The sequence below is a fragment of the Dermochelys coriacea genome, chromosome 3 (assembly GCF_009764565.3).
Source record: "Dermochelys coriacea isolate rDerCor1 chromosome 3, rDerCor1.pri.v4, whole genome shotgun sequence".
Taxonomy (NCBI): Eukaryota; Metazoa; Chordata; order Testudines; family Dermochelyidae; genus Dermochelys; species Dermochelys coriacea.
The window spans coordinates 70,257,528-70,279,995 of NC_050070.1; the positions used below are offsets into that span (position 1 = coordinate 70,257,528).

General features: G+C 42.0%; 1 protein-coding gene across 2 annotated transcripts in view; it reads right to left on the reverse strand.

Annotated features, from left to right (window-relative positions):
• The window catches only part of BACH2 (BTB domain and CNC homolog 2), a 276,014-nt gene that overhangs the window by 173,215 nt on the left and 80,331 nt on the right, over positions 1–22,468 (reverse strand). The window lies entirely within an intron of this gene.

The window sequence follows — 22,468 nt, forward strand, 5'->3', positions numbered from 1 at the left end:
ATCAAGCCAAAAATATAAAAGGTCTGCCAGAACCAAGCTTCATTTTTCCAACACACACCACAGGGATGTACAAAACCATCAGACAGGATTAGAATAGATCTTAGTCTATATTTACAGGCGGGGAAAAGGGGGGGCGAAGAGGCAAATAATGGAACTTAGAGCACAGAATAAAATGAGGAATCTCTTTTAAATAGAAAAGGTGCTGCAGCATACTGACCAGGGAAACAGATATGGGCTTTATTGCACACACAGAGTAAAACTTCCACACCAACGTGTAAATGTGGTGGTGACATCAAAAAAGATGGTGCTGTTTAAATGGCATTTCTGAAGTAATACAAGACAAGTCAAAGGAGATCACGTCATTCCTCGGTATGGCTGACTGAATTATCATATCAAGCAAGAATAATAATTCTTCCTGAAAGGGAACAGAGCAATGCCAGCAAACTAGATTCCAAAGATTTAGGTTATGGCAAGATATTGAGGAAGTTAGATCCCTAACAGGTTAAAAATAGATAAACTGCAATAATTGAAATATACAAAATAATAGAAATGATACCACATCAAAATAAACTCTTCACTTGCCAACACAACTGAAAACTGCATGGAGGGGGCATATTTTGGACTGGGAGTTCAGCCAAAAGGAACAATGCATGTATGATGCAGGACACAGAGTAGATTTTGGGGAAGTGCTCTCAAGCCATAAGGACTCATTTTAGAAGGTCATGTTCTGAATAAGGAGAGCAACAATGAATGAAGTAAAACAGGGCAGGTAAGAAAACCCATTGTGCTGCATGGATTTTCTTTTTAAAAATTCGATGCTCTTTGAAACTATTTTCTTCAGCTTCCCCATGTCTTTTTCAGATGCTCCCAGCTCTCATGCGGCTTCTCTTCAGACATCTCCCTCACTCTCATGTAGTTTACCCCATCTACTCTCTCACTGCTTCCTAACAATCTCATTTTTACAGATTCTCTCTTCAAAGCTTGACCCCTACCAGAAGCCACCCACATAAATATGCAACAGAAACAGTCTACTAAAAGGTATTCTTTTCCCCATCAATGGAAACATAACTGACACGAGGTCACCGGTAATTCAACGATCTTACTAGGGCTATGGATACCAACTGAGATAATATCATCATGCAGACCCAAGAATGAGCAGGGAACAATGGGCCAATTGTCAATTTTCTATTCTCAAGACCAATTCTATTTGTGTGTACTCAGAAAAATACAAGAAATACAGCTCTTTCATTTATTTGGAATTAAATACACCTATAGAAAACTAAAAAAAAAAGTAAGATTCTGCATTCTTAACCCTTTCCCTTGGAATGAATCCAGAACACCTAGTTTACTCAGCTCATACACTATTAGCAATAAATGGATGGTGGCCAAATATTATGCATAGATAGGCCTCCATTGTAATATACCTAACATACCATGAGTGTCCCGAATACAAACTATCGCCCAAAATGCTTTTCAGGATTGAATTCAAGTTAATGATCATTGTATGTTTATGGTATAGCCCAGGGAACGGCAACCTTTGGCACGCAGCCTGTCAGGGAAATCCGCTGGCGGGCCAGAATGGTTTGTTTACCTACAGCGTCCACAGGTTCGGCCGATCGCAGTTCCCACTGGCCACAGTTCGCCGTTCCAGGCCAATAGGGGCTGAGGGAAGAGGCATGGGCCGAGGAAATCCGCTGACGGGCCATGTACCAAGGTGGCCAATCCCCGGTATATAAAAAAATGCTTGAAAATGTGAGGTGAACATAATCAATGACAGAAATAATTCCAAAAGGCATGTGACATCTTATTCATCTTAACCCTGAAATGTGCTGCCACCTCAAGGAGGGGTGAGGCAATGAGTAGGGGGTTGGGCTATGAGAGGTCCCACATTTTCTTAATTCAACTCTGAGTTAACAGCAAAGCTGCACCCACATACCTGATGTTTTGGTCCACACAAAATGAATAATTATCCATCCAAGTAACATTTGTATTATCAAGTGTGGTATGTGCAAGGGCATATTTTCAGGCATCAACTTACATTTGGACCTTTCAGGTGAACAAGTTAAAGCGGACAGTTGTTAGGCTAACAACACAGGAACAGGAAAATAAAGACACACAGGTGAGGGAGAAAATATATAGTTTAAGATGACATTTGAAATGTGACAGAGAACTCATGGGGCAGAGAGAGATACAGTAATGTTACTTGGAACAATGGGAACTGCAGAAGAGAAAGTGATGGGATTGAGAAGATACAGTAAAGAGACTGATACAAAACAAGGAAGGAGGGAAGAGGAGAAGAGCTCAGAAGACAGAGACCATGTTCAAGAAGGAGCGTACATCAAGGCTATAAAGGGTTTTAAAAGTAAAAGCAGGGTTGAGAAGCAGAATTTTGAACTGGATCCTGAAATTACTGGCTTCCCAGCCAATGAATCTGTCTGTCATCGTTAGATTGTAAGCTCTTCCAGATAAGGACTTGTCTTCACTTGGGTTTTACAGGTCTCAGCACAGTGGGGTCCTGATCATGACTGGGGCATTTGGGTGCTACTGCAATATAAGTGACAGATCCTATTTACTGAGTAACACAAAAGAACACAGCAATAGTTTCTGAGCAATGCTCCAACATAGTCCCTTTGGCTTTATTTTATTTAAGCAAGAAACAGTGCCCTGTTTTAAAAAATTAAACAGGATTTGCTTAAATAAAGAAATATATATTTTTGTCAGTATAGACAGAATCAAAAGATCAGCTGGTTTCAGTTAATTTATTTGCTTAGCAGGTACATCATTCTCTTTCTGACAGAAAAAAATCTTTCTATGGTAAATTACATCAACTGGGAAAAATTAAAAAAAAAGACTAAATAATTGCTGACTATAATTTGGGTCTTAAATAATAAAGCAATTAATGGCATTTTAGCAGGAGCACATTCTTCTCTCCAGAAATAAATCCATATTTCATCTCTTATAAATTGCTTGTTCAGCTTCAAATGAGCACAGTATAAATCTCTTTCCCATGCTGCTACAATTATCTATGATAAAAAAAGGAGACAGAAGGTAATCCTGTGTTCTGTATGCACTGACATCATTTTCATGGTACAGTATACTAAATTTCCAATAGAATAAACCTTGTTTCAGAGTAGCAGCCGTGTTAGTCTGTATTTGCAAAAAGAAAAGGAGTACTTGTGGCACCTTAGAGACTAACAAATTTATTAGAGCATAAGCTTTCGTGAGCTACAGCTCACTTCATCGGATGCATTTGGTGGAAAAAACAGAGGAGAGATTTATATACACACACACAGAGAACATGAAACAATGGGTTTATCATACACACTGTAAGGAGAGTGATCACTTAAGATAAGCCATCACCAACAGCAGGGGGGGGGAAAGGAGGAAAACCTTTCATGGTGACAAGCAGGTAGGCTAATTCCAGCAGTTAACAAGAATATCAGAGGAACAGTGGGGGGTGGGGTGGGAGGGAGAAATACCATGGGGAAATAGTTTTACTTTGTGTAATGACTCATCCATTCCCAGTCTCTATTCAAGCCTAAGTTAATTGTATCCAGTTTGCAAATTAATTCCAATTCAGCAGTCTCTCCTTGGAGTCTGTTTTTGAAGCTTTTTTGTTGAAGTATAGCCACTCTTAGGTCTGTGATCGAGTGACCAGAGAGATTGAAGTGTTCTCCAACTGGTTTTTGAATGTTATAATTCTTGACGTCTGATTTGTGTCCATTCATTCTTTTACGTAGAGACTGTCCAGTTTGGCCAATGTACATGGCAGAGATTCTCTACAAAAGAAAAAGGACACTAAGCTATCTAAACTACTATATGCCACAAGGGGCCACAACAATGGTTCCCGTAACCCACCCAGCAATATTGTTAATCTATCCAACTATACTCTTAGCCCAGCGGAAGAATCTGTCCTATCTCGGGGCCTCTCCTTTTGCCCCTCCATCCCCACGAACATGATACAGTTCTGTGGTGACCTAGAATCCTATTTTCGACGTCTCAGACTCAAGGAATATTTCCAACACACCTCTGACCAACATATTAACCCACAGAGACCTTCCTGCCAACACTACAAAAAGAAGGATTCTGGGTGGACTCCTCCTGAAGGTCGAAACAGCAGCCTGGATTTCTACATAGACTGCTTCCGCCGACGTGCACGAGCTGAAATTGTGGAAAAGCAGCATCGCTTACCCCATAACCTCAGCCATGCAGAACACAGTGCCATCCACAGCCTCAGAAACAACTCTGACATCATAATCAAAAAGGCTGACAAAGGAGGTGCTGTCGTCATCATGAATAGGTCAGAGTATGAACAAGAGGCTACTAGGCAGCTCTCCAACACCACTTTCTACAAGCCATTACCCTCTGATCCCACTGAGAGTTACCAAAAGAAACTACAGCATTTGCTCAAGAAACTCCCTGAAAAAGCAAAGAACAAATCCGCACAGACACACCCCTGGAACCCCGACCTGGGGTATTCTATCTGCTACCCAAGATCCATAAACCTGGAAATCCTGGACGCCCCATCATCTCAGGCATTGGCACCCTGACAGCAGGATTGTCTGGCTATGTAGACTCCCTCCTCAGGCCCTTCGTTACCAGCACTCCCAGCTATCTTCGAGACACCACCGATTTCCTGAGGAAACTACAGTCCATTGGTGATCTTCCTAAAAACACCATCCTAGCCACTATGGATGTAGAAGCCCTCTACACCAACATTCCACACAAAGATGGACTACAAGCCGTCAGGAACAGTATCCCCGATACTGTCACGGCTAACCTGGTGGCAGAACTTTGTGACTTTGTCCTGACCCATAACTATTTCACATTTGGTGACAATGTATACCTTCAAATCAGCGGCACTGAGATGGGTACCCGCATGGCCCCACAGTATGCCAACATTTTATGGCTGACTTAGAACAACGCTTCCTCAGCTCTCGTCCCCTAATGCCCCTACTCTACTTGCGCTACATTGATGACATCTTCATCATCTGGACCCATGGAAAAGAAGCTCTTGAGGAATTCCACCATGATTTCAACAATTTTCCATCCCACCATCAACCTCAGCCTGGACCAGTCCACACAAGAGATCCACTTCCTGGACACTACGGTGCTAATAAGCGATGGTCACATAAACACCACCCTATATCGGAAACCTACTGACCGCTATTCCTACCTACATGCCTCTAGCTTTCATCCAGATCATACCACTCGATCCATTGTCTACAGCCAAGCGCTACGATATAACCGCATTTGCTCCAACCCCTCAGACAGAGACAAACACCTACAAGATCTCTATCATGCATTCCTACAACTACAGTACCCACCTGCTGAAGTGAAGAAACAGATTGACAGAGCCAGAAGAGTACCCAGAAGTCACCTACTACAGGACAGGCCCAACAAAGAAAACAACAGAACGCCACTAGCCATCACCTTCAGCCCCCAACTAAAACCCCTCCAACGCATCATCAAGGATCTACAAACCTATCCTGAAGGACGAGCCATCGCTCTCTCAGATCTTGGGAGACAGACCAGTCCTTGCTTACAGACAGCCCCCCAATCTGAAGCAAATACTCACCAGCAACCACACACCACACAACAGAACCACTAACCCAGGAACCTATCCTTGCAACAAAGCCCGTTGTCAACTCTGTCCACATATCTATTCAGGGGATACCATCATAGGGCCTAATCACATCAGCCACACTATCAGAGGCTCGTTCACCTGCGCATCTACCAATGTGATATATGCCATCATGTGCCAGCAATGCCCCTCTGCCATGTACATTGGCCAAACTGGACAGTCTCTACGTAAAAGAATGAATGGACACAAATCAGACGTCAAGAATTATAACATTCAAAAACCAGTTGGAGAACACTTCAATCTCTCTGGTCACTCGATCACAGACCTAAGAGTGGCTATACTTCAACAAAAAAGCTTCAAAAACAGACTCCAACGAGAGACTGCTGAATTGGAATTAATTTGCAAACTGGATACAATTAACTTAGGCTTGAATAGAGACTGGGAATGGATGAGTCATTACACAAAGTAAAACTATTTCCCCATGGTATTTCTCCCTCCCACCCCACCCCCCACTGTTCCTCTGATATTCTTGTTAACTGCTGGAATTAGCCTACCTGCTTGTCACCATGAAGGTTTTCCTCCTTTCCCCCCCCTGCTGTTGGTGATGGCTTATCTTAAGTGATCACTCTCCTTACAGTGTGTATGATAAACCCATTGTTTCATGTTCTCTGTGTGTGTGTATATAAATCTCTCCTCTGTTTTTTCCACCAAATGCATCCGATGAAGTGAGCTGTAGCTCACGAAAGCTTATGCTCTAATAAATTTGTTAGTCTCTAAGGTGCCACAAGTACTCCTTTTCTTTTTGCAAATAAACCTTGTGTAGTCCTCCTACACTGCTTGTGTGTCTGAGCGCGCACCCACACCCCATAGACACACCTATCCCCAATTAGCACTAAGATTGTAGGACTGGCAGGTGCAGCACATACAAACCATGCACAGTGGAATTTTGATGTCTATTGCATATTTCACTAATTATGCAGCTGTGAAAATAGACAGTCACTCTATAATTAAGACATGTTTTTATTCTGCCCCACCCTCAGACTCTGGCAAGCAATTCAGTCATTGGAGATAGTACATTCACATAATTCTTTATCATTTCAAATTAAGCCTTTCAGTTTGCATCTAATCTATACAAATGCTTAAAGGAACATTATCAATTTAAGAATCATATAGTGTAATGGTTCTCAAACTTTTGTACTGGTGACCCCTTCACACAGCAAGTCTCTGAGTACAACTCCCCCCCTTCTAAATTAAAGAACTTTTTAATATATTTAACACTATTATAAATGCTGGATGCAAAGCGGGATTTGGAGAGGAGGCTGACAACTCGCAACCCCACAGATAATAACCTCACAACCCCTGTGGGGTCCCGACCTCCAGTTTGAGAACCCCTAATACAGTGTAAGCTAACATTTCTTTACCTACACTACTCATGTCATCTTATATCAGTGGTGGGCAACCTGCAGCCCGCCAGGGTTATCCTGTCAGCAGGATTCACTGTTCCTGGCCAATGGGAGCTGCGGAAAGTGGCGCAGACAGCAGGGGTGTGCTGGTCACAAACTGCGGCCACTGGGAGCTGCGGACGGCCGTGCCTGTGGACAGTCAATGTCCGCCGCAGCTTGCCCACCACTGTCTTTGATTATTAAAAATGAGAAAAATACAAATCCACCTTATTTTTTAGTATCTGAGGCAGGGTAGATAAAAAAAATCAATGAATTTTAAAAAAAATCTGATTTTTTTTAATTTAAATTGGATTTTTTTGATAAAATGCTTTTTGAGGGAAAAAAACAATCTAAAGGTAGTTTTGATTAAGATACATTATAGCTCAAAGATATCTCATTTTGGAACAGGGATTATAAATTCTAATTCTATAGTATGAGACAATATAGTCATGTAATGTTTAAGAACAATTTTGTAAATAAATTCTAATAGTTCATGGATTAGGGACCCAATTTTATGGGGTTCCAGAGGCTTCTGTATAGATTTAGGTTAATCTTTCTATATACCCAATGGGACTCAGTGCTCAGTCTAGAAGATACCATTAGAGATGTTTAGTTTTGCAGTTCTCAAATTGTGGATGTGCGCCTCCAGAAGTAACATGCTTGTTAACAGCAAAAATGTTTTTAAATAAATAAATAATATATAGAGGCGAGAAATAAGACCTCAACTCTATTGTCCCTCTGCAAATTTGTGTACACAGAGTCAATCCCTTACCTCTCTCTAAAAGTGCAAAGTTTCAAAAAGTTCAATGAATAGAAGATTGTTGGAGACGGAATAGATCTGGACAAGAAGAAGAAGTCTGGAGATAAATGTGAGGGACATATGCTTGTTTTGTTAAAATATTATATGTCTGCTGTTGAAGAAAAAAAATCCAGAATACTTAACATTGTTGCTTCAGTTAAATAAAACAATTTAAATGTCTGTCTGGTGATGTTCTCCTCCTAATACAGCATGGCAAGAAAATCCTCCAAATATTAAATGATTAACCTGTTTAATTGGAGATAGTTCACCTCCCAATGACTTCACAAATATCTGCTTCAATTACCTTTGGTAAATGAAATAACCAAACAATCATTAATTTTCTGATATTGCTGTAAAACTAATCTGAAAAGTTTTCAAAATAAATGACTGTTTAAAAATGTATAGTGAAGGGATCGGCAACCTTTCAGAAGTGGTGTGCCGAGTCTTCATTTATTCACTTCAATTTAAGGTTTTGCGTGCCAGTAATACATTTTAACCTTTTTTAGAAGGTCTCTCTCTATAAGTCTATATATTATATAACTAAACTATTGTCGTATGTAAAGTAAACAAGGTTTTCAAAACGTTTAAGAAGCTTCATTTAAAATTAAATTAAAATGCTGATCTTATGCTGCGGCCCGCTCAGCCTGCTGCCAGAACCCCAGACCAGCAGCGGGCTGAGCGGGGCCAGCGGCTGGGACCCCAGACCGGCAGTGCACTGAACAGCTCAGCCCGCTGCCACTCAGCCTGCTGTTAGTTTGGGGTTCTGTCCGCTGGCTCCTGCCAGCCAGGGTCCCAGCTGCGGCCCCGCTCAGCCTGCTGCCAGTCTGTGATCCCGGCCTTGCCCACATAGAGTGGGTACCTACCTTCTCCCTAGTTCTAGCCCATTCTCTTCCTCTCTCTCTGCACTGAGCTGAGGGTGGGAGTGTGCTGAGAACAGGGCTGGGGGTGAAGGAGCAGGCTGGGGGTTGGAGTGCAGGGCCTGGTCAGGAGCTAGAATGAGGCTCAGGATTGGGGCAGGAGGTTTGGGGGTGGAGTGCCTACCTGGGCAGCTCCCATTTGGTGCAAGGGGTGCAGGTGGGAATGTGTGTGGGGGAGGTGTGCAGGAGCTCCCGTTTGGTGGTCAGGGTGGGGGGTGGGAATGTGGGGAGTGCAAGAGTCAGGACTTGGAGGGGCTGGATATGTGTGGGGGGTGCAGGAGTCAGGGCAGAGGGCATGTGAGGGAGGTGCAGGTGTCCAGGCAGGAGGCTCTGTGTGTGTGTGGGGGTGGGGGGCCTGCAGGGGTCAGGGCAGAGGGCTGGGGGTTTAGGGTCGTGAGGGTGTTCCCAGCCCCCTGCCCTGAGCAGCTCACGGCAGGGGGCTGGAGGGGATATGCCCTGATTCCAGGCCCCGTCCCCGCCTCTTCTCCGCCTCCTCCCCGGAGCAGCGAGCGCCCTGCGGCTCCACTTCTCCCCCTCCCTTGCAAGGGCCATCAGCTGATCGGCGGCAGGGAGGGAGAGGAGGAGGGGCAGGAACCCAGCACGCTGGGGGAAGAGGAGGGAGGGGGGGAACTTGCCTACTCTGCAGTAGCAGCCAGCAGGAACAAGCTTCTTCACCCTGACGCAGGGGGGCAGGATTTTTAATGGCACGCTTCTGCCTGGGTTCGGCAGCGGGCTGAGTGGGGCCGGTGGCTGGGACTTAGCAGGCAGCAGCATCCCATTAAGAATCAGCTCACGTGCCGTCTTTGGCACGTGTGCCATAGGTTGCTGACCCCAGTAAAGTGTGTACCTTCTAAAATGAAATCTACATCTATCTCTGAGTTTTGAAGAACATGTATTAAGGTTACAACAACCAACAAGAATGCATTTTTATGTAGAAAACCATAATTAAATCGAGCCTTCCTGACCAGTGATTTAAATCAATTTGACTTGAATCACAGAAAAGCTGGACGAGCACAAGTCCATGGGGCCGAATGCGCTGCATCCAAGAGTGCTAAAGTAGTTGGCGCATGTGATTGCAGAGCCATTGGCCATTGTCTTTGAAAACTCATGGCAATCGGGGGAGGTCCCGGACGACTGGAAAAAAGGCTAATGTAGTGCCCAACTTTAATAAAGGGAAGGAGGAGGATCCGGGGAACTACAGGCCAGTCAGCCTCACCTCAGTCCCTAGAAAAATCATGGAGCAGGTCCTCAAGGAATCAATTTTAAAGCACTTAGAGGAGAGGAAAGTGATCAGGAACAGTCAGCACTGACTCACCAAGGGCAAGTCATGCCTGACTAAACTGGCTCTGTGGATGAGGGGAAAGCAGTGGACGTGTTGTTCCTTGACTTTAGCAACGCTTTTGACACAGTCTCCCACAGTATTCTTGCCAGCAAGTTCAAGAAGTATGGGCTGCATGAATGGACTATAAGATGGATAAAAAGCTGGCTAGATTGTCAGGCTCAACAGGTAGTGATCAATGGCTCCATGTCTAGTTGGCAGCTGGTATCAAGCGGAGTGCCCCAAGGGTCGGTCCTTGGGCCGGTTTTGTTCAATATCTTCATTAATGATCTGGAGGATGGCATGGATTGCACCCTCAGCAAGTTTGGAGGTGACACTAAACTGGGAGGAGAGGCAGATATGCTGGAGGGTAGGGATAGGATACAGAGGGAGCTAGACAAATTAGAGGATTGGGCCCAAAGAAATCTGATGAAGTTCAGCAAGGACAAGTGCAGAGTCCTGCACTTAGGATGGAAGAATCCCATGCACCACTACAGACTAGGGACCGAATGGCTAGGCAGCAGGAGTTCTAGGAGTTACAGTAGACGAGAAGCTGTATACGAGTCAACAGGGTGCCGTTGTTGCCAAGAAGGCCAATGGCATTTTGGGATGTGTAAGTAGGGGCATTGCCAGCAGATCAAGTGACGTGATCGTTCCCCTCTATTCAACATTGGTGAGGCTTCATCTGGAGTACTGTGTCCAATTTTGGGCCCCACACTTCAAGAAGGATGTGAAAAAATGGAAAGCATCCAACAGAGGGCAACAAAAATGATTAGGGGAATGGAACACATGACTTATGAGGAGAGACTGAGGAAACTGGGATTGTTTAGTCTGCAGAAGAGAAGAATGAGGGGGGATTTGATAGCAGCTTTCAACTACCTGAAAGGGGGTTCCAAACAGGATGGATCTAGACTGTTCTCAGTGGTAGCAGATGACAGAACGAGGAGTAATGGTCTCAAGTTGCAGTGGGGGAGGTTTAGGTTGGATATTAGGAAAAACTTTTTCACTAGGAGGGTGGTGAAGCACTGGAATGCGTTACCTAGCGAGGTGGTGGAATTGCCTTCCTTAGGAGTTTTTAAGGTCAGGCTTGACAAAGCCCTGGCTGGGATGATTTAGTCGGGGATTGGTCCTGCTTTGAGCAGGTGATTGGACTAGATGACCTCCTGAGGTCCCTTCCAACCCTGATATTCTATGATTTAAATTAAATCAACGCTGATCTGAGGGCCAGATTTTGCTACCCTTACTTCACATTTATCCACTAAGTACGTCACTGAAAATACAAACTATTACTCACACGCTTAACTTTACTACTCAATGGAGCTCCTCCAACAGTAAAGTTAAGCCTATGTGGAAGTGCTTGTAGGGAACCTAACACCATACTCAGTGACTAAACACACTGAAACCAGTGGGACTACTTGAGGAAAAATAACTCCACAGAAGTAAAAAGCTGCAAAACCTGGCACTATGTTTTTAGTTTATTTGGTTTACTTGTTTCTTGCATTCCTCTTAGCTATGACAATGGAAATTAATGGAATTTCACCAATTATAGTACATTTTGATTTTAGATTCTCAAGTACTGCAACACTAGGGTGGCAAACTCTGAAGGTGGGATATTGCTTTCTATTTTTTAAATAGGAACGTTTTTACTAGTCTTAGGTTTTGTAACAGCTTGTTTAACATATCCTAAATTCTGGGCCACATTTGACTTGACAGTATCCCTTTACAATCCTTTGGGAGTCCCAAGACACAAAGCGTACAGGCCACAGAAAGATGCTGACAAGGCTGATATGAAAGTAATTTTTAGCCAATTTTTATACGACTTTCAGTATATTTTTCTTTAAAAGGGTTTTTCTAGGAAGCTTTAAAGGAACATTTCAAGATATTAATCTACCATCAGTTACTAAACACTGGTGTAAATCAATATAGCTCCACTGAAGTTAATGAGGCTATGCCCAGATATACACCAGCTGAGGATCTGGTCTCATTACTTCATCTACAACTGTTTCAGCATCTCCCTCTTCCTACTTACAAACATACCCACATATGGAGCATAGCATATGAGCTAATCAAAAACACCAGATTTTTATCCAAATTAGCCAACTCTTATTTATCTGGGTACTTAAGTGGCCCTATCACTGTCATAGCTGTCAGAGGCTTGGCTAAGTGGAAACAAAGCTACTGAGGAGTGGAGCAAGTCAGGGAGCCAGACCTGGCTCTCTCATTCTCAGGTTCACCCCAGCCTTGACGTCAGCAACTTTGAATCTCACAACTGGTTGGAGTCCTTAATGGATCGTGAGCTTGCGCAGCATTGCTACGGCAAAGCTCTGAAAGTCAGTGACACAGCCCCTGGCTTACTACAGATGAGCTACCATCTGATAGGGAAATTTTCTGCTAGGCATTTGGAGCTGGGTTACGGCCGCTTTGCATCACTCTAACACAGACTGAGTCTGCCCTTAGCTCTGCTATACCCACAATTTATACATTTTTAAAAAAAGGATTAACTTCATCTCCTCCTCAGCTCTCTCCCTGCTGTCACAATTAACCTAATCTAGAGCCTGATCCTACAGACACACATGTAACTTTACATCTGAGAGTAACTCAACTGACTTTAATACGGCTACTTATGAGAGTAGAGTTACTCCTATGTATGTTTGCTGGATTGGATCCCACATGCACATTTTTTAGGTGCTGACTGGATTTTTGTAAATTCTTGTCATAAAGTGTTTTAAAATCCCATATCAGCACAGGTCAACTCTTTATCAACGAAACAAAGCTCCCCTAGAAAGCCTTTGCTGCACACAAGCAGGTCACAGAGCTGAATGATGGAGCTCAGCCCTAAACTGGCCCATGTTTCTTTGCAGTCAGGTCACAGACAATATGCCAGAGTCTTCTGTGCTTCTCCCCACAGAAGCTGCCAAGCCACAGAACTGAAATTTCCCTATCTCAACACCCCCAATAAAAATCCACACCTCCAACTGACTTCTTCCCAAATACTCTCCCAACAGATGGGGCTTGCAGTATGCTCAGAAGATAAACAAATCTGGACTATTTCAAAGAGGGAACAGGTGCAGAAAACATGAGTGAACTCCCAAGTCTAGATGTCATCCTAGCAAACACTCTGTTAGAATCCTCCTTTCTGTTAGAGCAAGGAAATGTCAGCTTAAACATCTCTGCACATTGCAACCATGGCAGAACTGCATGGAGAGAGATGCAATCTCTCAGGTGGCCCAGAGGTCCCAAGCTATTTACAGCTTAATAGGTCGGAGGATCAATATGTTAACTACCCCTGGAAACCCACAGGCAGCACTGGCAGATTCTGGAGCACGGGTATTGTGAATATGTGGAAGATATGGAGACGAACAGCAGACATAATGGGCACGCTTTCAAGACTGGCTTTCTTCTGCTTCCTGGCACAGATTCGTGCCATGGAGTTCTGCTCTGCAACTGGCAGTAGGTGCAGTGTCCCCTTGGACAAGCTTGCTTCTCCTTGTCCCCCGTGCTCACAATGGAAGTTCAATGTGCCTGGCCAGTGCGTTTGGGGTCCAGCCACCCAGCGTACCTATATGCAGGATTTGGGGCCAAGAGAATACCTATATGTAGACCTCAAAATTTCAGATACATTAAATACACCAAGACCATGTTTATCTGAACTTTCTTCATTCAAAACTCCCTCTTAAACACAAGTCAGATGATTCATGCCAGGGGACCCATGTGCTCAGTAACTGCCCCAATTATCCTAAGTCCCATTTAGCAAAACACTTCAAGGACATCAAAATCATTTCAGATAAGACTGGTTTTACTTTATTTGAAAAACAGCTGTTTTACTATGCTCTCAGGTCCAGACTTTGGTATTCTGAGCTTCCCCTGCAAGAGAGGATGACATAATATCACAAGTGGCTAAAGTAGTGCATTTTGCTACTTCGCCCTAGGTGTGAGTTATCAGCTTTTGCAGGGAAAACACATGATCCTCAACATAGGTCTTGGCAGGCAAATAAAAGAACAAGCCTCAGCATCAAATAACTTTAAACACAAGGCTGACTGAGCTTGAAGTACACATAGCTACAGGGCTCTGACTATACCTAACACCATAATGTGCCCTGCCCCCCTGAAGTTACACAGAGTGCAAATCAGGGCAGAATTTAGCCAATGGAAAACAGCATTCTGTAACGGGCATCTCATTACCAGAAAGATGCTGTTGACAAATAGGAGGCTACTCAGAGAGGAGCCATAATTATGATTAGAAGGCTACAGAGACTAATTTTGGGGGAAAGATTAAAAGGGCTACATATGTATAGCTTGGTTAAATAAGGACAAGGACAGGACATGGTAGCAGTCCACAAATACAAAAAAAGTAAACACCGAAGGGGCAAGCCTTATTTAGGTATGTGAACGTAGAGAGTATAATTAAGATCAAGAGAACCCAATTCAGAGCGGGAGAAAGTGAAGATCACTATTCGGACTAACTCCATGACAGAAAGTTTGGTTTACACTGTGGAATACTCTTCCCAGAGCTAGTAGCTGAAGCCCTTTCCCGTGAATCATTTAAAATTAGGTCAAGGAACAGATTTAAAAAAATTATTAAAGCTACTGTTAAACTTATATAATAAGTAAGTTAAGAAAAGAGTGTCTGTACATCTGAGTGTATACTACTAGACTGGCAAGGAGATGGAGTAGATCAGTGTTTTTCAACCTTTTTGATACCAGGAATCAGCATGCTGCCTTCCTAAACTGCATCAGGGAGATCTCAGGGACCGGCCCCAGTCCACGGACCAGTTGTTGAGAAACACCGGAGTAGATGACGTAATAGATCTTTTCCATCTTTAATTTCCATGCTTATGAAAAAATAATTTACCAACCAACAGGCTAATAATAATGACATTGCCACTAGAAATAAAAATTATGGCAGTCTGTACACCAATACCAGAAGCAGAAAAACTGAAATGGGTGAGCTAGAATGATTGGCCTGGGGAGGAGAACTCAACTATTTTAATTACATTACATATCCAGTGGTGGGGTGCGTGATTATCAATGGGAAATGACACCTCCTGGCTACACAGTGCAAACTAGAGAATAAAAGTGAAGTAGCAACACTCTACATAAAGGATGCCATGAATTATAATGCGAAGAGGAATTCAGGGTGAGGAAAACCAAGGTATAGTTTGTATAAATACAAAACCCAGGTAATAAAAATACTAACAAAACAGTGAGGGATTTATTAATAGCCTCACATCATAAAAAACAACTATCTAAAATCATGTGCTCACTGACAAAGACCGCAAAAGCTTCATAAAATGATAACTACTGTAACAACCATAATGGCTTTTTGTATGGAATTTTATATATTAAGACAACATTAAACATGCAAGTGTCAGTAAATGCCAACATTAAGATTTCACACATAGCCTTCTTAATGTGTGTACAATGCATGCGATTCCACTGTCACGCACTGGTTTAAAATAGAGCTATAACCAGCTTCTTGTCCCACAAAAAAAGTGTAACATGCAAGGCTTTCCTCCCCATTGCTTTTTTTTTTTAACTGCTAATACAGAGTCTCTGTATTAGCTTTGTAGAAGGTAGCAGATCTAGAAGAAACAATGTTTGTTGTCCTTAGTGCAGTACGAATATTCCTAATTAAATTCCAGTAGCCCTGTGGTGAAGTAGGTCTTGATAGTCCCATTTTACAGCTGGAAATACAAAGGGGTTAAGTGACTTATCCTAAGTCAGACAGCAAATTAATATCGGACCAAAGATGAGACCCAACAACTTCTCGCTTGTATGTCTAACCCACTATTCCACAGTGTAGTGCTGCCCAAGAAAGTCAATCACAAGACAGTTCAGTTTCCCTTCGATAATATGGGATTAATAAACAAATCCTTTGCACTTTTATAGCACCTTTTCATCTGTAACTTTCAGAGAATTGAAAAAGGGGGAAAACATGAGTAGACACATTTTACAAGACAGCATAACAGAGCACACAGATCTGAAGCAGTTTTTCTGATAGGCACTGAGCTAGTGGATCTAATATAATCTACCTTCCCTACACTGCAGGGGTGTTGCAAGGATAAAATACACTTAAGATGGTGAGGTGCTGAGATTTAAAAATTTTATTAAAGCTAATGTTAAAATTATATAATGCACAGGTTGAGAAAAAAGTGGCTGTACATCTAGATATAGATCTCAGTGGTTCTCAAACTTTTGTACTGGTGACCCCTTTCACATAGTAAGCCGCTGAGTGAGACTCTCCGGTATAAATTAAACACACTTTTAAATATATTTAACCGCATTATAAATGCGGGAGGCAAAGTGGGATTTGGGGTGGAGGCTGACACCTTGTGTAACAACTTCCCATGTAAAAACCTCAAAACCCTCCGAGGGGGCCCGACCCCCAATTTGAGAACCCCTGTGCTAGATTATCCACAAATACAAAGTTTATTTTTTAAAAAAAGACATATGATATATATTGTACATAATCAGCAATAACCCAAATTTAGGTGAAAAAATTTAAGAATAGAGTTTAGATATTAGTATCCAAGTACTAATCATGACTAACCAAGCACATCACTCATGAAAAGTGGTACACAGATTTGGTTGTGGAAAGCAAAATACATCAATGAGTGAAAATTGTCCCTCAGTAATTGAAAAATAGGGTAGGTTGTCCATTTAGAAAATACAATCTATCAGGGAAGTCTTTCGGTTACTTCCTTACTGTGCTTCTCATCGGCACTCCAGCTCATCCCTCCTGGTATTGCTGATGTCCGGTGATGTGTTCTATGTACATGTCCCTCGAACATCTGATGGCATCCGACACCATGAGTTGCCACATCGGCCGAGCGTAGCATTGACCATTTCCGCATTCTCACAACACTCACTCTTTACTGGGGTCTCATGCACCCAAGGCTACAACTATCAGCGTGTGTCTGAACCTGGTAACCCTTAGCTCTCAAGGTGTTGGCCACATATTTCTCCACCTTTTGAGTACTACCATGACCATAACTACCAGATAAGTAACGAAGACAGACAGATGGCATGAGACATGGATCTGTTACACCAAAGAGCTGGGTTTCATTCCCAGATCCGCCACAACTTCCTGTATCGCCTTGAGCAAATAAAACTTAATTTATTTGTGCATCACTTATCCCATTCCATCCCACTAAAATATCAGTAATTGTATCGGCTTAACTCTTGCAAGCCATGGAGTGAGGATTCACCAAAGATGAAGTACAGAAAATTAAGAGCTGCCAGTCAAAGAGATGGGAACCCAGGACCTCTTGGGACCAGTTCAAATTCTCCTAGGCTAATGGGACTTTTGGGGAGATGAGGATGAGCAAGAGGAAGATCCCTTTAGCCACTTCTTTTTGAACAGTTCATACTATATCATGCAAGGTAGGAGACTTCCCTCAACTTGGTCCTATGTAATAGATAGGAGTTGTTCCAGAGCTAAAACAGTAGTTAAACTACTAGCCGACAAAGACAAAATTTTCATATCCTAGGTACCCAGGGGGCAGTACTGTTATACTAACCGTCACAAAGGCACAGTTTAAAAGCATAAGAAAGTCAGCAATAGCCTACTTAATTTAAATATCTTAAATCTACAGAACCAGCTTAGAAACGATTCTCAAATACTGCCAGAGTCAAATGACAGCATATCCATTACCAAACAAAAAGAAAGAAAAAAAAAAAAAGGAAATAAAGCTAACACGGTTGAATGGAAAAGAACAGTAGCTCATCACAGCTATGATATTGGCCTTTACACTGTGGAAATCCAGCTCAAATTATGTCCACATGCTGAACCAATCTACATTTTAGACTTTGGCTGATGGATTTATTTTTTGAGAGAGAGAGAGAATATATGAAGGAGAAAAAGCTAAATATGAGCCACACTTGAGATTTTCAAATAGACGTAAACATAATGGCAAGAATAATTCCATAGGTCTGCTGGACCAATATAAGATTAAGGCAGTGCTTGAAAAACACACTCACAGAGGCCAAGTGGAAATCTGAGTGTACAAATGGACCAGTCCCTTTCAGCCCTATCCAGTACTCCTGATTGATGCTGGAAGTGCTTCTGTTGAGCCAGCAGAAGTAGCAGCTGTCCTCTTCTGTTGGGTTACTGACTCATGATTGGAAGTGGAGGAGAAGGGCTGGAGGGCAAGCCAGCACTTACTCCCTACTCCACTTCCCCAATAGCCATGGTGATAGGAGATGGAACAAGGATTTCAGCAGAGACAGTGGTAACATGGACAAATCTTGTCAATAGCTAGATCTGTAGACATGGGAAGATGAAAAAAGTTCAAGGTCAAGATGATATTATTGTAATTAAAATAAGTGTGGCAAAAACACTACAGCAGATGTTCTGAGTTCAATGTAAGTCTTTTCTTGGAGTTAAATACACAAAAGCAAAAGAGGAATATTCACTTCAATAGCTCACTTTTGATGATATGATAAGAGATTGTTTTCTGCTATCCTCTCCAACAGAATCAAAGCTCCACTAAAAATCAATGGTTTAAGTCTGTATCAAGTTATTATGGTGTAAGAATGCCAAACAACTTCTTTCAGTGACTGCTGAACTTTTATAGGTAAAAAAAGTACCAATTCACAAAAGCATAGCATTCAGCTCCCATAAAATAAATTTTCCATTACCTCTCTTCTCTCAATCAATCTACAATTGAAAATTACATCATCAGATAAGGTAAGGCGAGTGAGTCAACAGCTCTGGTTTTAACAGCTCTGTTTCCGACACACTATGCGGTCTTGGATAATTCAAGACCTCCTCATACCTCAGTTTACATGTGTGTGTACTGCCATTAGAAATATATAATTTTCCCCCAGTAAACCAGAGCTTAGTTTAACTTACAAGAAGCGCAAATGTGCTCTTTTGTTTCTGCAACTGAAACATGACTCTTTGATCAACTACTCAGATCAAGAATTTAAAATGTAACAAGCAAAAAAAGCCTAGTTTTCTGGGACAAGGCCATTACCTTTTGGGGTTGTTCTCCTTTGAGAAAAGGGGATGAGAGCAAAAACAGTCAACATAGCTGTGCCTGCCGGTATTAATTCTATACCAGTTCCCAGAGGAGAACTGCCAGAGCAGTTTTCTAGTGAAGAGGCCATAGTATCATAATGCCTCTCGACAAGAGCAGGCATCCAAGCAAATACAGGTTCTAAAATATCTGCAGCTTACCAGAATCCAAAGAGAGGAGTGGAAATTTGTAGGATGATGTATAAACTGGGGGGAAAAAACAATTATTTAGGATTTGCAAGATTTAGCCTTTGGATTGCAAAAATGTGATCTTGTGGTCTTAATACTACATCACTGATTTACATCACATGTTTGGATTCTGCAGTATCTTCATTTGTTCTGAATCATCAGCAATAGCCAGGCAACAAATGCATGACCCTGAGTGCATATTCATGCGTGCAACCAGACAATTAGTTTTACATAGTATGTTTTAATATTTCTTGTACCTGCAATCTCAGCGAACAAAAATTACAGATAAGCAAGCTTGCTGCTGAGATGCTGCATAAATTAAAGATCAGGTTAATTTACAAGTTTCATTTTCTTACAGTGAAAGGGTGTGGGAGCACAGGAGGGAAAGCACGTTGTAGGTTCTCCCTCTCTCACCCTGATCAAATTATCCCAAATGCTCTGCCATCTCCAAAAGCAATGGACCTGGGATACACAGAAAGTCCAAAAAGAAAAGGAGTACTTGTGGCACCTTAGAGACTAACAAATTCATTTGAGCATAAGCTTTCGTGAGCTACAGCTCACTTCATCGGATGTATTTGGTGGAAAACCCAAAGTCCAGTGGGCTTGCAGGATTATTAACCTCTCAATTTGTTTTGCCACTCATGTAATTCTACTATCCTTTATTTCAGCACCTGCACTGCAGCCAAGAGGAATAGCTCAGACATAGGTGAGGTTTTTCGTAGGAGTGGGTGGGTGAGATTCTGTGACCTGCATTGCGCAGGAGGTCGGACTAGATGATCAGAATGGTCCCTTCTGACCTTAGTATCTATAAATCTATGAAAGCTTCCTTCAGGATGGTTGCAATTATTAATTATTTCTTAAGAGCAGACAGTGTGCCTATACCTAGACAAGACAGACACAAAAGATACACTCCCTAGCGAAAGAGCTCTCAAACTAAGCAGACTGAATGCAAAACACTTGGGAGATTAATGCAGACGAAGACTGGTTCTTAGAACATCCTTTGATTTTACTATTTCACTAATGGATGGGTGACAGCAGCGCATACTGATGAGGGGAGCATATGTGGGTTTCATGGAAGACAGAATGCCAATGTTCATTCTAGCTTATGCTCTAATAAATTTGTTAGTCTCTAAGGTGCCACAAGTACTCCTTTTCTTTTTGCGAATACAGACTAACACGGCTGCTACTCTGAAACCTGGAGACTCAGTCTCACTGATGTGACACCCACGCTCACAGTGGAATCACAACTGTGCTAGCTACAATCTTGTCTGAGACTCAGTTGGTGGGATACTGTTTAAATATGCTTTAGCTAGCACAGGGCTAAATTCCAACCTAATGCCCATTATCTCAAACTTTTTTTTCCAGGTTTTATTTATGGTGGAAGGGACCTGCGTTGTCAACTGCACCACCAGGCTTGCATGCAAGGGGAATGTAAAGGTCTGATTAAAAATTACAGCGCCTTACTCCTTGCATGGAATCATAGTTTGAATGCCGCATAAGAGCTAGTTACCTTTGGTGCTCCCCAACTAGCTTCAGGAGCTGGGATCCAAGAAAATGTATCTTTGCATCAAGAATGCGTCACATCAAGGGTTCCAATAGCTTTGACATTCCCCATTACATACAGTCAGGAAAAATTCCTCTGCCCCACTTATTTGATAAATGCAAAATACCGGGTACATAAAGCTCATCTGACACTACCACTCTGAATCTGCATTGAGGTACAGCAACCAAGCAGTAGTAATCCAGATAGTCAGAAATTGCTTCTGTGTTTTGTAAAATGATTGTTTAAATAAGGTCCTGGATGCTTTTTGAAAATTAATGTTTTAATTTTAGAGATATCTGTGTTGAAATCATTCAAAGGGTTAGTACCTGGATGCAATAGTACTTGCTTTTATTTCAGTGGCCAATATACAGAAGGTCTTCCAAAAAAATACACTCCAAGTAAAAGCCTGACACACACATGCTCTCAGACTGGAAGTACTGCTTCCCCTCCCCCATCTAATTTATAATTTAAACAAATCAAAATAATAAATACTTTAAAAGGACATCTAGGATCAATCTGAAAAGTGCTCATCATTGATCTAACTCTGCTCCCATTCAAGTAAATGGGAGTTTTGCCTTTGACTTGGATGGGAGCAGAGTTAGGCCAATGCTTTGCACTTTTCAAAATCCCGCACAAAGCTTTTAAAGCCTCCAGATTTGATCTACCTTAAAACTAGTATAATGTGATGGGGAAAATCCTCTAGATCAAAAAAAAAACCCAAGGTACACTGCATTCTGTTTGCTTTTGAATCTACCACTTCATTGACAGGAAATTAAAACAAACCAGCGCCACATACTCCACAGACTTTAAAAAAATCAAAACGTTCTGTGCTTCATCTGTTGGCTCTGCAGCAGCAGCTAAACACTATTCACAGATTGTGCGGATATCACTAGTGATGTTACAGCACATAAAATATCCTCAATTCCAGATTAAATAAGATTTGTTCTACAACCTTCTCTTACAGATAAAACACTGAGAACTGGATCAACCTGTCCTCATTTTACACCCATGTAATGCTGTTACATCAATGAGGTCTCAAGGCTGTAACTGAGGGCAAAATTGGTCTGGGTTTATTTAAATAATGGTTAAGGTTATGTTAATATTTTGCCCCATCTTGCACTCCTAAGAATATTCAGTTAATTGCATCTTTTGCTCGAACATATACGAAGATTATGTCTGCCTTAAAGAGATAGTGACAGATTAAAAACTATAGCTTTTGAAAAAACTATTTCCTCCAGCCATGTTACCAACACCACTTCAGGTTTCAAAAATGAAAGAACAAAAATCGAGTTTACTTAACTGCTTATTCTCTTTAATTTATATTTTTTGCAATTTACACTCAGCATGGGCTTGCAGGTTCTTCTGCACCAGTGCAGTTCTGTGATGTTTTTAACGTTGCCTGGGAACAGTCAAATAAAATTTTCAATGGCATTTTGAAATAATGACCAGAAAACATTTTCAGTAGCATTAGCTGTGTCAAACATGTTATTATAAAAAGGCTAAATTTCAGTCCTACCTTAGATTAAAGTCTATAAATTTAAATTTCCCAACTTCATCTAGCATATCAATTTTAAAACCATTTCCTTGATACCCACACAGAAGCTGAACAGAGAGACACACATCCCCATGCACACAACAGCAGACATCTCAATACAAA